Genomic DNA, 13,286 nt, shown 5'->3' with positions numbered 1-13,286 from the left:
CTTCTGATATGTTACTGTTAAACAATCTTTCCTATCTGTTGTAAATGGAAAAGGCTATCAGTCATCCAGTTCTTGCCACCAAAGGTGTAAGCTTGATGCAGTATTCACATAGATGAAATTCTGACTTTTATTGTTGAAAATAATAAGTTGAATACCAGGCATGAAGGAGGATACCGCGGAACTTGAAGGATGTTAAAAGTCATTCTAGTCCCTCTTTTCTGGGCCAATCTTTCACAGCAGTCTGAAGCTTAATATTCCTAACATGTATCCATTTTCTTATGTGTTTGCACATTTATTTAACAAAAATTCATGTGGCACTTACCAAATACCAGGCACTAAGTACATAAGAGAACCTGATGGAATAGATACTCTTATTATTCCTAATTTGCAGATGAGAAAATGGAGGCAAAGTCACAAAACATTACTTTCTCAGGGCCACACACTATAAGCCTATGCACTCAGGTAGTCTGGCTCCAGAATCCGTACCTTCTGCAACTAAGCTAATACTTCTACTTCTTCAAGCTAAGTATTTATGCATATAGACCGTATTTTAAAGGTGAAAACACTGTAGTGTAAAGATGGAGAATATATGAATAGCCATACACATGTAAGTCCTAAACTCCAATGTAAAGGTTTTGTAGAGTTGACTGCCTTTCTCAGAGGGCAGAAGACCCGGACATTTAGTAAAGGGAAGGAGGGGCAGAAAGGTTTAAACCCGGGCAGCTGGGTGCAATGAGAAGGCTTCAGAAAAGCTCTAAGTATATTTGGGAAGAGGATCGTGGAAAGTAAGATGGGTACCCGCAAGCGCTTATGAACAGACTGGACTCTTAGAATCCAGTGACCACTTTGTTCTATTCTGTGTTTGCCTGTTTCCCTGGTCTCCCTTTCTTACCTCTTTTTCATCCTCCTTTCGCTTCATTCTTCACTAATTAATGCCACAATCACTCATTCTATGTAGCAATCTAAGATTCTTTTGTTAATTAAAGTCAAAGCACATACGCTCTCATACTAAGCAAACTATGTGATTTGGACAGCAAGGTGATGGCCAATGGGTAAATTCTGACCCACATTGCTGTATGGATTTGTGTTAATGACTCTCTCAGCCAGGAAAAACTTTTTATAGTACACACACACATGCACACACACACACACACATGCGCACACACACACGCACATGCACACGCATACCTCATGAGTTTACAATAACAACATTTTAACTCTCAATCATGTAGCATAGACATCATGGGAGGACAATAGCACTGAAGTGTCTTTGCTCCGGACCTGCCTCCATAAAGCTACCACTATCTGGAATATGAATAGTTGCTGAGGAAAGAGCAGAGAGGAAAGAGCTTTGGAAGGTCATATCTGCACAACGAAAATCTGGCTTACAAGTCATTGAGCAGAATCAGTCACATGGCCCCAGGCGGCCACAGGAGGACCCGGCAGTGCAGTGCTCACTAAGTCACCAGAAGGCAGGGAGCCCAGGACCTACAGTAGCAAACATTTACATTTCAGAAGAATCCACATAACAACAGGGATTTTATTTTTAATCAGAGGATTTGACAACTTTGTTCCCAAAGTGCTGCTAGGAAACAGTTGGTTAGAGCTGAATAGCAGGTGTCCCACTTACCAAGTCCCCTAATCTCCTTCATTCAGTGCCCATACCGTACTTATTGTTCTTGCAATGCTCTTTTTCTCATAAAGGGTTTAAGGGGGAAGTGTAAAGAAAGGAATAGTGGTTGTGAGCTGCTGTTTTTTGAGGAAACTAAAAAAAGTGTTTCTAGTTGCTTAATGTTTTTTAATCAGGAAAACAAAGTTTGCTGTCAAAGTGTATTTGATTTGTCACTTGAGAACAGTTGAATTATCCACCATCAGTTTAAAAAATCTAGGGATGGGATACATGAGGTTTCATTATTTTTTTTTAAACATATGAAGGCCAAGAGACATATGAAAACGTGCTCAAAGTCACTAATCATCCGAGAGATGCAAATCAAAATGACAACGAGGCACCATCTCACACCTGTCAAAATGGCTATCATCAACAAATCAACAAATGACAAGTGCTGGGAAGGATACAAAGAAAAAGGAACCCTCCTGTACTGATGGTGGGAATGCAGACTGGTGCAGCCACTGTGGAGAACAGTATGGAGTTTCCTCAAAAAACTAAAAATGGAACTCCCATTTGACCCAGTGATTCCACTTCTAGGAACATATCCCAAAAAACTAGAAACACCAATTAGAAAGGATATATGCACCCCTATGTTCATAGCGGCACAATTTACAATAGCTAAGATTTGGAAACAGCCTAAGTGCCCATCAGCAGATAAGTGGATTAGAAAACTGGTACATCTACACAATGGAATACTACGCTGCTGTAAAAAGGAAGGAACTCCTATCATTTGCAACAGCATGGATGGACCTGGAGAGCATTATGCTAAGTGAAATAAGTCAGTCAGAGAAAGATAAATGTCACTCATTTGTGGAATATAATGAACAACAAAAACAGATCCAGAGACAGAGAAGCATAGATTAGACCGTCAAACCTCAGAGGGAAGGCAGGGGAGGGTGGGGGGAGGGGGAGAGATCAACCAAAGGACTTGTATGCATGCATGTAAGCATAACCAATGGACACAGACACTAGGGGGGTGGTGAGGGCATGAGTGGGGGGGGGTGGGGGGACAATGGGGGGATAAGGACACATATGTAATATCTTAATAAAGAAAAAAGTTTCAATTGGGTTTGAAAACTTAATTTTACAATATTCATGATTTGCTGTAAACATGAGGTTACAACAGTTCAGAACAGCAGCTGATGTGGATTCTAAAATAAACTTTACATGTATGATGTCATTCCCCCCCCCCATTTTAGATATTTTTGAGGATCTTATTTTCTCCAGAAAACTTTATTTACATTTATATACACGTTCATCTTGACAGTAACATGGAAATAGTTTAAATTAGTTGATATTTACTTAGCAGTTAACACAATTATTAATACAAAAAAACTCAATGTGAATTTTGTTCAAAAAAAGTTTAAATTAGTTGATATTTACTTAGCAGATAATACAATTATTAATACAAATAAACTCAATGTGAATTTTGTTCAAAAAATTGGTCAACTTTGAAGTTTAGATTAATCATTTTGGGGATTTTTGAGTAGATGGTTCAAAGTAAGATTGAACAATATTCCAAATGACAATAGACATTTCTGAAGTCAAACCATTACAGAATATTATTTATGACTTTATATCAGAAAGTGATCAATTCCAAGTGATCTGCATTTCCAGAATTGGTTCAAAGAGTCTGAAAATTGATATTTTACTTACTGCTCCTGTGAGAGGATATTTACATATTTCAGAGAACAATTTTCAAAATATTTTACCATTATTGACATTTTACTCTGAATATAAATGTCACTTTTTAAAGCATATTGAAATTGAGATGGCTCAATGTATATTGACAAATTAATTGAATGGCCACAGACAGCTAAGTAAATAATTTTGAGAAATGACAACTCAATGTGTTATTCCTTTTAAATGAAAGCTGTAGAAACCCACTCTGCCTAGACTACCTTTAGAAGTTAATATAAGTTCAATCCATTTTTGTATTTTAGTTGAACCTAAATTTAAAATGCCAGGTTACATCCATCTTTTATGGCAGTGGTTCTCAACCTTGGCAGCACATTAGAATCACCTGGGAATCTTTTAAAAATCCTGATTTCTGGGCCTCATCCTCCGGAAATTCTGTTTCTTTGTTACTAATGTTGTGGCCCCATCCCATAACAAAGAAACAGAATTTCCGGAGGATGAGGCCCAGAAATCAGGATTTTAAAAAGATTCCCAGGTGATTCTAATGTGCAGCCAAGGTTGAGAATCACTGTTTTATGGTAACTTCATTCTAACCATTTCCCAAAATATTTTCTAAAGTCTATTGGGAGAAAAACACACACACTAAAACAGCAGCAGCAGCAACTTATGGTAGATTGGGTCTTGTCAGATTAATCAAAATATAGATAATTAAAAATATTTTTCTTAATTTTATTACCATTTTGGATGAAGGTACATCTTATAAATAAGTGTAATAGGCTCTTATTTATCTTTTTCTAAGAGAGTAGAGTAGAAATCATAGCAAATTCAGAGAAATATGTGTCTATACCTTCTCAAGGAAGAGGGGTTTAGGGATAGTGAGTATTTAGGAATTTTTATTATGTGCATTACTAAAACAAAACAAAATACACCTCTTTTTGCACTCACAACTCTGCTGACACCAAATACATGGAGGATTTCCCAAGACTAGTCAATTAACTAACTCTTTGAACATCAACTGGATGTCCTACAATTTAATTCTGACACTACCCAGAGATAGTGCAGAATCTCCAGGTTAAGGACTAATCTCACAAGGCTGCCCCTCACTTTAAACCAAATCTTGGGTCACAGCTTGTTACCTGTATTTCTGATCAACCAGCTATAAATTGGGGATTCCCCTACCCCATCCTGAGATTGATGACTTAATTGAACAGCTCACAAATTCAGGAAAATGCTTTACTTACTATTATCAGTTTGTGGTAAAGGACACAGTTCAGGAGCAGCCAAATGGAAGAGATGCATAGGGCAAGATAGGTGGGAAGCGGTGCAGAGCTTTCATGCCCATTTGCATGTGCAAGCTCCCAGTACATCCATGTGTTTACCAACTTGGAAGCTCTCTGAACCCTTTTGTTAATTCTTTTTTTTTAGTGGAGGTCTTACTATGTAGGCATGATTGATTAAATCATTGGCTATTGGTGATTGAACTTAATTTCTAATTCCTCTCCCCATCCCTGATATTGGGTGGTGGGGCTAAAAGTCACAATCCTCTGCCCGGCCAATATGGCTCAGTGGTTGAGTGTCAACCTATGAACCAAGAGGTCATCGGTTCCATTCCTGTTCAGAGCATATGCCCAAGATGTGGGCTCCATTCAAGTAGGGACATGCCAGAGGCAGCTGATAAGATGTTTCTTTCTAGTCGATGTCTCTATCTCTCTATCCCTCTCCATTCCTTTCTCTCTAAAATCAATTAAGGGCGGGGAGAAAAAGGAGACATATGTAATACTCTTTGTAATACTTTAAGCAATAAAACAAAAAAAACCCCACAAAAACAAAACAAAGCACCTTGGGCTTAAGTGCCCATCAGTAGATGAGTGGCTAAAACAGCTGTAGTACATTTATACCATGGAATACTGTGCAGCAGTAAAAAAGAACAATCTCTTACCCTTTGAGGTAGCATGGAGTGACCTGGAGAGTATCAGGCTGAGTGAAATAAGCAGTCAGAGAAAGACAAGTATCACATGATTTCACGCATATGTGGAATATAATTAACAAAAGAAACTGATGAACAGAGACGATCCAGAGATATGGAAGCATTGAACAGAGTGCAGAATCTCAGAAGGAAGGCACGGGAGGTAAGCAACCAAAGACTATAAATAAATAAATAAATAAATAAATAAATAAGCATAACCCATGGACACGGACAATGAGGTGGTGAAAGCCTGGTTGGGGGGGGGGGGGAGGGGCGGGTAAAAAAATAAATAAATAAAATCAATAAAACATACTTTAAAAAAGAATAATAAAAGAATTAAGAAAAATGAAAGTTCCAACTCTCTAATCAATGCTTGGTATCTCTGGCAACCAGTCTCTATCCTCCAATAGTCACCTCATTAGGATAAACTCAGGTATGGTTGTAGGGTCTTATTGTGAATAACCAAAGATGCTCTTCTCACTCTTATCATTCAAGCAATTACAAGGCATTTAGGAGTTCTATTCACAATATCACAATGACTTACCATCTTTGGATGTTAAAGACAGTTTGATTGCAATGTACAGAATCCAGAAGCAACCACTTGTTTCCTGTTGCTTTTTTTACCTGTTCATTATTGTACATTATATCCTACTAGAGGCCTGGTGCACAAAATTCATGCGGGGGGCGGGGGGGGGTCCCTCAGCCAGGCCTGCACCCTCTCGCAATCTGGGACCCCTCGGGGAATGTTCGACTGCCAGTTTAGGCCCGATCCTGCAGGGATTCCTGCAGGATCGGGCCTAAATCGGCAGTCGGACATCCCTCTTGCAATCCTGGACCCCTGGCTCCTAACCACTTGCCTGACTGATCACCCCTCACCACTCGTCTGCCTGCCTCATCACCCCTAACCATTCTGCATGCCTGCCTGATCGCCCCTGACCATTCGCCTTCCTGCCTGATTGCCCCTAACAACTCTGCCTGCCTGCCTGATCATCCCTAACTGCTCGCCTAACTGCTTGCCTGCCTACTTGATCACCCCTAACCACTTGCCTGCCTGCCTGATCGCCCCTAACGTTTTCTGCCTGGGCCCCCGCCACTGCAGCTTCATCCAGAATGATGATGTTTGGAAGCTCCTTCAGCTTTCCTGTCTAATTAGCATGTTACACTTTTATTATTATAGATGTGCTATTTTTTCCTAGGTAGTTGTCTTTTTCTTCATTTAATTTTAGTTATGTAATTTCAGCATTTTAATCCCTGTGTTGAATTTCTTATCATATACATGTTCTTACTAGTTTTGTGGAGTGAACATAATCTCCTCATAGGAAAACACCCATTATTACTTAAGGTCTGATATGGAAAATCTTGAATGTTTCCCTTTATAACTTTTCCCTTACTCTTCCTCTGAGGTCTTTGAATTTTACTTTCCTTAATTTGGGGACTTATGAGTATCATAGTTGTTATATACTTATTATCCTACAAAATGGTGTTATTGTCAGTGGAAAAGGACCAGGACTGAGGCTGCCTTGCCCTAGCACAGTCATGCAGGAAATATTTCAAGATATGAGTCCAGGTGATTTAAAAAATATTTTTATTGATTTTAGAGAAGAAGGGAGAGGGATAGAGAGATAGAAACATCAATGAGAGAGAAACATTGATTGGCTGCCTCCTGCATACCCCTAGTAGGGATTGAGCCCACACCTGGGCATGTGCCCTGGGCAGGGAATCAAACTGGTGACCTCCTGATTCATAGGTTGATGTTCAACCACTGAGCCACACTGACTGAGCAAGGCCAGGTGATTTTGAGTGCATGTTTAATAATGCTGAAGACAGTAAAACAAGGAAGTGTTTTTTGTCTTAAGATAAAAGAGGCAAGATCAGAGCTGCCTTTGCCCTTTAGAAAGAAAATTACAGAGGTAGAGGTGAGTCAGCTGGGCTGCATGGACTCAGGAAACAAGTTGCAGAGGCAAAAGGAGGACCATTGGAGACAGGTTGGGGGGTTAGCCTGGGACAAGCTGCCACTACCTGATGCTCCCCTGCTTGCAAGTCTCCTGGGAACCTTTAGAGCTTAAGAGAGAGAATGAAAATATACATACCTGAGGAGAGAAGGATGTGAGGGCACAGGCGTGCTCCAGAGATAATGCGCTGAGGCCTTTGTCTTAAGGGTTTTTATGTTTTCTGAAGGTGGGAATTGTAAGGGAGGTCTAAGGGGAGGATCTCAATAGAATATCCATCAGCTTCCCAGGTGTGCCTTTTAGTATGCCGATTCATCAAAATGAGCATATAGAGAGGAATCAGGGTCATTTTCTAGTCAGTTTCACCTTCAAAGAATGTTACCAAAAAGGGACCAAGGCAGGTTTGCCCCTGCAAGGTCTGGGATGTGTAAACCATTTGCTCCTAAGTGTCCATGGTTAGGGAAGATAAGACCTTGATATTTATTATCTGGCTGTAAATTGCTTGGCCATCTGTTTAGATATCAGTCTCAGTTTCCCCATTCCACTTGCCAAGAGAATTTTCTAGCTTTTTACTATCCTGCCTCATTATCATTTTCTCTCCTTTATTTCCTTTATCAACCATGGGGTCACAATGATGTTGTGAGAGGTATATGTCTCATTTGTTTTTTCTAATTCCGGATTTGTCAGCTAGGCAAGTAAAGCATTTATCAGCTTCTCTACTCTTAGCCGGATGAAAACATCTAGCTATTTGAAGTCTTTCTCTAGTTGGCATCATGTCTGAGTTCATTTTTCTCTTCCCTGTTAGGAAAACAACATTGACACAAATGCCTGGTTCACCATCCTTCAACTGCCTGTAGCCTTGTATAGTACAGTGTCTGGGAAACAGCTGCTCAATACATTTTTGTTGAATAATTCAATAAATGATGGATTCTATCCAAACCTTTTATGTACCAGATCTCTTCTTTTTCTCTGCTTATTCTTATCCATGTGCTTCCTCCATGCCCTCCCCTCAGGTTTGCAGATTTCAGTGTCTGTCTTCTGCATGTCATAGCATTTTACAAAAGGCACCCTTTCTTCTTATTACTGTATTGAAACACGAGTCCTCTCTGAAGTGCTAGGGAAACCAGTGTCAGTTTACTAATGGTATTGAGTTTTAACTTAATTTCACTGATTATTCTGTAAATTTTCATTGTCTTGTTTTTAGTTTTAAAGATTGTATCTGACCACCTTTCCAGAATGGAGTTCCTCCCCCAAGTGGTTTTTTTTTTAGGTTACTGATATGTGTACTGCCTTTCATAACATCTAATTGTATAGTTTTATTTCAGCATTGTATTAGTCTTCTACCTTTCAGTTTAAATGATCCTACTATATCTCTACTTTGTGATCTCATTCCTTTGAATTTTAAATTGCTTTTATTATAAGAACACACTAGAATTACCATAAGAATTCAAATATTTATATTTTTGTTTTTTTGTTTTTCTATTACAGTTCACACGCAATATTATTTTCTATTGGTCTCAGGTATACAGCATAGTGTAGAGTTTATGAAGAATTCACATATTTAAATCATGCTTTCCAGCATGTAAAAGTCAGTGTCTGTTTATTGCACAAGTAGTTAAAACATGTATTGTGGATCTGAACAAAGACCTTTCACCTTAGACCCAGATTATCTGATTATTAAAACACATTCATATCTCAAATCCTCAGTTCTCTTATAATGTCATGACCTTTAACTAGAAGAAGAGATGCAAATACCACTTGTCCTCACAAATACTTAAGCCATTAGAGTAGCATTTTAGATTTCTTCAGGCTTTTCTACTTATTCTCAGAGGATTACCTGAATTGATGAGCATCTGACGGGTTCCATGCATTGGGCAGGAGGAGGAGAGCACACCTCTCTATTAGCCATTAACTACGTATCTCTATATGGTGCTTTCCATGTACTTATCAGTGATTCACTAACCCATCATCCAGATTTCTGTTCATCTGCTGGTACCTTAAGTTTTGTGGTATATAGAATGCTATGGCTTAATTAAAAAAAAAAGTCAGAGGCCACCTTCTTTGAAAAAGGCCCAAGTCTTATACCTGTACTGTAACTTTAGAACTACAGAAGTGGTCTTCAACCTTGGCTATACATAGAGAGCTTTAAAAATTCGGATGCCTGGAAAATCCTGTTAAAGAGGGTCTGGAGGGTTTGGGCATCCCAAGTTTAAAAGCTTCTCATGTGATTTTAACGTACAGGCCAACTTTGAGAACTTCGGATGTGGCTCAGTGCTTCTGGAATATTAGTGTGACCACAGATCACCTGGGGATCTTGTTAGGCTGTAGATCCCTTCTGAGGGGTATTTAAGTCGGAGCCTAAGAGTTTTCATTCCTAACAAGCTCCCAGAGGAAGCTGATGCTGCTAGTTCATGGACCACACTGTGAGTAATAAGCGTGTAGAATGTCTATTTTTCCTTATTTTATGTTGTTTAAAATATTTTATTGATTTTTAAAAAGAGAGGAAGAGAGAGAGAATCATTGATGTGAGAGCAAAACAATGATTGGCTGCCTCCTGCATGGCCCCCCTCTTACTGGGGATCGAGCCTGATACCTCAGACATGTGCCCTGAACTGGAATCAAACCAGCAATCTGTAGGTGCATGGGATAACACCTGACCCACACCAGCCAGGGAATAATTTTTTCTTTATTTTTCCTCATTGTTATATTCTTCCACTCTTAAAATGTTGATGCCAGTTTAAATGTCATACCGCCGGCTTACAATCTTTTTCTTTTTTATGTTGTTTGTGGGTTGTTGCTCACAAATTTTTCTAAGATCTGTTCCTTTATAATAAAGCATAGAGAGGCATTCCTCTACTCTTGTGCCTTCTTTTCCACCAGGGAGGCCAACTCCCATCTCTAGTGCTTATAATTGGAGAGTGCCTAAGGCAGGAAGATAAATATAACTGGTCACTGGAAGCTTTCCTTCGGTGGCCCTATCTCCCAGGTCGTCTGTTTAAAAACTGCCTGTATAGCTCCCGTGGGAACCCTTTTTGTCAACTACTGGGAAAAACTGATTCTAAGTGATCCAGTGAACCATCTTTCCCTGAAGCTAACCTCTGCTTAGTTGCCTGTTTTTGATAATTAGCTCTAATTTGGCCCAGCTCTCTAGAACTTTGAGAGCAATATTCCAATATTCAATATTTTGTTTTAAAACTCATAGCCTGCCCTGGCCAGTGTGGCTCAGTTGGTTGGAGCATCATTCCATATTCCGAAAAGTTGTCGGTTGGGGTCCCGCTCAGGACACATACCTGGGTTTGGGGTTCATATGTGGGAGGAAGCCAATGGATTCTCTCTCTCTCTCCCCCCCCTCTCTCCTCCCCTCTCCCTCCCTGGGCCCCCCTCCCCGTCCCCGCTTCCCTTCTCTCTAATATCAATGAAATCAATGGGCATATTCTTGAGTAAGGGTTAAAACAAACAAACAAAAACCCACATAGTCTCTTTTGTCTCTTTTGCTCCATCTAACTCGCCAAGATCTAAATCTCAGATGCTTAATTATATTGAATGGTGGTTCTCAAATGTTATTGTGTATGAGTATCACCTGGGCTATTGGTTAATGGTGATCCCTGGCTCCATATTCACAGATTCTCATTAGGTGAGGTCAAGGTAGTCCCACGCATCTGAATGTTTATCAAGTGTCCCACTAGCAGGGATGGCGAACCTATGACATGCGTGTCAGAGGTGACACGCAAACTCATTTTTTTGGTTGATTTTTTTTGTTAAATGGCATTTAAATATATAAAATAAATATCAAAAATATAAGTCTTTGTTTTACTATGGTTGCAAATATCAAAAAATTTCTATATGTGACACAGCACCAGAGTTAAGTTAGGGTTTCTCAAAATGCTGACATGCCGAGCTCAAAAGTTTCACCATCACTGCACTAGGGTGATTCTGCTGTCAGCAATCCAACCTTGGAGAAATGCTATTTTTCACCAGGATTCTCAAGCTTTAATATGTATCCAAATCTCCTAGGTATCTTGTTACAATGCAGATTCTGGTTTAGCAGTATTCTCTTATTCTTCCTCAGATAAACCTTTCTACCTCCTCCTTTCTCTTCTTTCTTTGGTCCACTCTTCATTCTACTTTCCAGTAAGAAAATAACACTATACCTGACACTTCTCAGTCTGGAGAGAAGAAAGTCAATAATTTGAAAGAAAATTAGGCATATGAAGGAACCTGCTTTGGCCCTGACGCCACCAACTATTTTTCTGAAGCTCCACTAACTTCCTCTATCTTTTTCCTTACCAGCTTTTCCTTCAGAGCTAATATTTTATTAATCCAATCAACAAATATTGCTTGAGTTCTTCCCATGGGCCAGGGGCAATAAATTCTTCCTCTGGGAAATTAGAAAAAGAGGCAAAAACCCAAGCAAACCAATAAGCCTAATGCATGAGTAAATCATATAGCATGCTAGGTGATAAATACTACAGAAAAAATACATAGCAGAATAATGGGGACTTGGAGGTGCTGGGAGTAGAGGATATTTTGCAGAATAAATAGGGTAATTAGGGTTTGCTCTACTTAATATACAACAGTGGATTTCTTACTCAATAAAAACTTTAAAATAGATAGCAATATTCAGTACCTTCCTATCTTCTGCTTACATGAAATTTTCACACACACACACACACACACACACACACAAAACTACTTTTAAAGTAAATACTATTGTTATTATATCCTTTTTTATAGATGAGGCTAGCAAAGCAGTGAATGTAGGAAACTTTCCTAAAATCACGGATGCAGGAGGTAGCAGAGCCTCATTCACCCCAACAGAGAAAGCCTGGCCTTGCCCTTAACTATGGTGTTATGCTGCATTTCTAACTGAGTTTAATGGCATTACAACTAAGTTGCTGCTTCATCATGTTTCATAGGTAATATGGCACAGTGATTGTAAAAGAAAAGAATTGTTCCAGACACTTGCTAAAAATAGCAAGGAAGATTTTATTCAAGACTATTGCGATTGCAGTAGGTTAGAGAGATTGAACCCGACTCTGAATACAGCAAAGACAGCTCGGGTTTTACAGCCAATGAGCACAGTCAGGGAGTCAATGGATGAAAAATTACTAAGAGGAATTTGATTAGATATCAAGGGTAGGGGATTCTTGTTAAACTGGCTTAACAGAATTCTTGCAAAAGACAAGTCAAGGACTTAGATGTTAAGGGTGGATGGATTCTTTATAAACTGGCTTAACAGAATTATTTGTTAAAACTGGATTCAACCGCCCTGGCTGGCTAGTATGACTCATTTGGTTGGGCGTTGTCCCGTGCACTGAAGGGTTGGGGTTCTATTCCTAGTCAGGGCACCTGGCAGGGTTGCTGGCTCTATCCCTGGTAGGGAGCATGTAGGAGGCAGCCAATTGATGTTTCCCTCTCACATCCCTCTCCCTCTCTCTAAAAATCAATAAAAAACACAACAAGCCGAAAGCAGCTTGGCTCAGTGGATAGAGCGTCGGCCTGGGGACTGAAAGGTCCCAGGTTCGATTCCGGTCAAGGGCATGTACGTGGGTTGCGGGCACATCCCCAGTGGGAGATGTGCAGGAGGCAGCTGATCGATGTTTCTCTCTCATCGATGTTTCTAACTCTCTATCTCTCTCCCTTCTTCTCTGTAAAAAAATCAATAAAATATATTAAAAAAAAAAAAAACACAACAAAACAAAAGAAACTGGACTCAACAGGACAAGGGCCAGGTTGAGACCTGCTTGGAAAGAGGGCTCAGATGAGCCCGACTAAAGTTTGCTCAAGGAAGGAGTTCTTGTCATGGTCAACAGAGTGCAACCTGGCACTGGCCTGCTGGATATGATATCTGGATGACCCTGGGAAGGTCATTTCAGCTTTTGTTGCCTCAGTTCCCCATGCATTCTTAGCTTGTATGTTTGTTGTAATGATAGTAATATTTAGCAACATTTATTTATTGAGTGACCACCATGTATTTGTCTAGACACTCTCTTTATATTGACAATAACTGGTACAACAACCATGTAAGATAGGTATTGTTATCTTCATTTTATAGTTGAGGAAA

The 13,286-nt window shown here is 39.6% G+C and overlaps 1 protein-coding gene across 1 annotated transcript in view; it reads left to right on the top strand.

The window, feature by feature from the left end:
- The window catches only part of LOC139002680 (EGF-like and EMI domain-containing protein 1), a 405,160-nt gene that overhangs the window by 111,012 nt on the left and 280,862 nt on the right, over nt 1-13,286 (top strand). The window lies entirely within an intron of this gene.

The sequence above is a fragment of the Myotis yumanensis genome, unplaced genomic scaffold, assembly GCF_028538775.1.
Source record: "Myotis yumanensis isolate MYYU_CA2020_CCGP unplaced genomic scaffold, mMyoYum1.0.hap1 SCAF_2, whole genome shotgun sequence".
Taxonomy (NCBI): Eukaryota; Metazoa; Chordata; class Mammalia; order Chiroptera; family Vespertilionidae; genus Myotis; species Myotis yumanensis.
The sequence above is the reverse complement of the archived record's forward strand: the minus strand, read 5'-3'. Positions and strand labels throughout refer to the sequence as shown.